General features: G+C 47.7%; 1 pseudogene; it reads left to right on the forward strand.

Moving 5' to 3' along the window:
• Nucleotides 1–508: 508 nt before the first annotated feature.
• LOC139640040 (endothelin receptor type B-like) overlaps nucleotides 509–3,102 on the forward strand; it is a 6,973-nt pseudogene continuing 4,379 nt past the window's right edge.

The raw sequence follows: 3,102 nt of genomic DNA on the forward strand, positions 1-3,102 counted from the left end.
GCCGTTCCATGAGGAGGAACCAGAATTCATAGAGGCACTTTTTTGCTAAATTCAGTTCTAACATTCAAGATCCTGTAGATAAAGTGTCAACAACACACTTAGCTCTGTGACCCGTCTCAGGTCTAGAGCCATGTTTTAAGAAACATCTCTATAGATAGTTGGAATCATTTTGCGAAGTCCTCCTGGCTAATCAACCGCCTGTTTTGCTTTTGTTTTGCTCCCCAGATTTTCTGCATCACTGTGAAAATCTCATCATCTCAGAACCTCCTTGCCTCCTCCACCTGTAGAACCTCAAGAAGTTGATCAGGAACGGCTTCTGGAGTCACAGCGGGTTCCGGAATTGGTTGTAGAATCTCGGCGGGTTCCGGAATTGGTTCTAGAATCTCGGCAGGTTCCGGAATTGGTCCTAGAATCACAGTGGGTTCCGGAATTGGTTCTGGAATCAAAGCGGGTTGCTGGACAGAGTTCTCAAGTCAGAGCAGCAAGTTCTGAAATGGCTCATGGAATCATGGGAACAGGTTCTGGAATCACAGCAGTGGGTTCCGGAACAGGTTCCAGAACGAGTTCCAGGGTTCCGTCTGTTTACCCCAGGCTGTTTCGGGTGCTGCTGGTCACGGGTTTGGTGTTCGCCGAACCGGTCCGGAGCCAGAGCAACTTCTCTTGGGACCCGTCTCTGTCTGACCTGATGATGTCGGACCTTCATCCGGTCTTTCACGGCACCGACTCGCCCCTGGGGCTGGAGCTGGGGCTGGAGCTGGGGCGGGGGGGAACGTCCGCATCGCATCCCCACAACGAGAGGCCGATCTGGGCCAAGAGACCAGGGACGGGCCCCTGTCCTCCCCGGAGCTTGGGGCGGAAAAGTCGGAACACAAACACAAGCTGAAACACAAACATGGACGAAAGCATCCCTCTCACTCCTCTTCCTCCTCGCTCCCTCGCTCCTCCTCCTCTTCCTTGCTCCCTCACTCCTCTTCCCCTCTCCTCCTCCTCCTCCTCCTCCTCCTCCAACTCCTCCCTGGCGGTGCGCATGCGTCCGGTGGCGCCCCCTAGCTGCCTGCAGGCCACGTCGATACAGATGGCCTTCAAGTACATCAACACGGTGATGTCCTGCGTCATCTTCGCTGTGGGATCGTGGGAAACGTCACCCTGCTGAGGATCATCTGCCAAAATAAAAGCATGAGGAACGGACCCAACGCCCTGATAGCCAGCCTGGCCCTGGGAGACCTGATTTACATCGCCATCGACATTCCCATCAACGTCTACAAGGTGCAGTATGGGGGATGGGTGGTTTGTTGTTATTTATTTATTTATGTATTTATTTGTATTTGTTTGTTTGTTTCTGCTCAAGTCGGTTTAGTTTTATAGGTTGGTTAGTTTGGTTTTAACTTTATTTTAGTTTAGTTTAGTTAAGTTTAGTTTAGTTAAATTTAGTTTAGTTTAGTTTAGTTAAATTTAGTTTAGTTTAGTTAAATTTAGTTTAGGTTAGTTTAGTTTAGTTAAATTTAGTTTAGTTTAGTTTAGTTCTGGTCAGTTCAGTCTAGTTTGGGGGGGGGGGTGTAGGAACACTTAATTTGTAATTTATTTGTTTTGTATTCTAATTTATCCTAATTTTTGTTTTATTTGTAATTAATGATTTTGTTTTATTGCTATTTTACGTATGATTTTTATTTCATTACATTATTTTAATTTAGTTTACAGTAGTAAACTAGTAGTAGCAGTTTACAGCGACAGAAATGTATTATGGGTTACAAAACACTTCTCCCCCCTCCTTGCTAGCAGTGTGTGTTGTGTGTCTCAGTCAGGAGGCTGAGTGTTACACTGATAACAGCTTTAAAATACACTTCTGATTCTGATAACACACCACACACTGACGTCAAACACACTCATACAGTGACATTTTGTTGATCTTGTGTGTGTGTGTGTGTGTGTGTGTTTGTGTGTGTTTGTGTGTGTGTGTGCAGCTGCTGGCCATGCGGTGGCCGTTTGGCGACAGTGCGGCCGGTCTGTTCCTCTGTAAGCTGTTTCCCTTCCTGCAGAAAGCCTCAGTCGGCATCACCGTCCTCAACCTGTGTGCTCTGAGCGTGGACAGGTAACAAACACTCACACACACACACACACGCTGTTTATCAACCGACTTGGAAGTCCCAGATGTCAAACTTTCCCAGCAGCACATGAACGCACCTTCTGAGTGAACTCAATAGACGGCCACAATCGCACATCATCTGCAAACAGCTTTAGGAGCTTCACTGAAACACGTGTGACCTCTGGCTCAAACGGTGTGTTCAGTACCGCGCGGTGGCGTCCTGGGCGCGGGTGCAGGGGACGGGCGTTCCCACGGTAACGGCGGTGGAGATCGTGGCGATCTGGCTGCTGTCTGCGCTGCTGGCCGTGCCGGAGGCCGTCGGCTTCAACATGGTCACCTTCGACTACAAGAACGTTACCATGACGACCTGCATGCTGCAGCCCAAGACGCCCTTCATGACTGTGAGTGCACGTGTGTGTGTGGTGTGTGAGAGTGCGTCTGAGTCAGTGTATATGTGCGTGAGTCCTTGTTTATTGTGTGTGTATAATCAAGCAGTGTGTGTGTGGTGTGTGTTTACAGTATGTGAGCGCATGTGTGTGTTTGCACGTGAGCAAGGGAGAGGGAGGATGAAAAGGTGTGTGTGTGTGTGTGTGTGTGTGTGAGAGAGAGAGCGAAAGGGAGAGATGAATTGTATACATAAGTGAGGATGTGGGTTAGGGTGCGTGTGTGTGTGTGTGTGTGTGTGTGTGTGTGTGTGTGTGTGTGTGTTTACATCAGTGTGTTGACAGGTATCTCAGCTGACTAAAGACAGCTGATGAGCAGATTTGTGGGCGGCACGCCAGATCATCACCCTAACACTACACTTCTAAAAAAAAGGTTCCACCATTGGTGCTATAAAGCAGTGATTCTCAACCTTTTTCATATCAAGGACCCCTAATTTAATACACATTAGAGCCACGGACCCCCATTAGATGAGATTTTGTCTCTCGAACCCAAATCTGAGAATATTTTTATTGTCAGATATGATTTTGTCCAGAATTCCATCACTATCTGTATTGTAGGTAGAGAAACTGATCAAA

The sequence above is a fragment of the Centroberyx affinis genome, unplaced genomic scaffold (genome assembly GCF_046629955.1).
Source record: "Centroberyx affinis isolate AG114_WGS23_722 - 3 ecotype Tasmania unplaced genomic scaffold, CSIRO-AGI_Caff_v1 ptg008235l_1, whole genome shotgun sequence".
NCBI classification, from domain to species: domain Eukaryota; kingdom Metazoa; phylum Chordata; class Actinopteri; order Beryciformes; family Berycidae; genus Centroberyx; species Centroberyx affinis.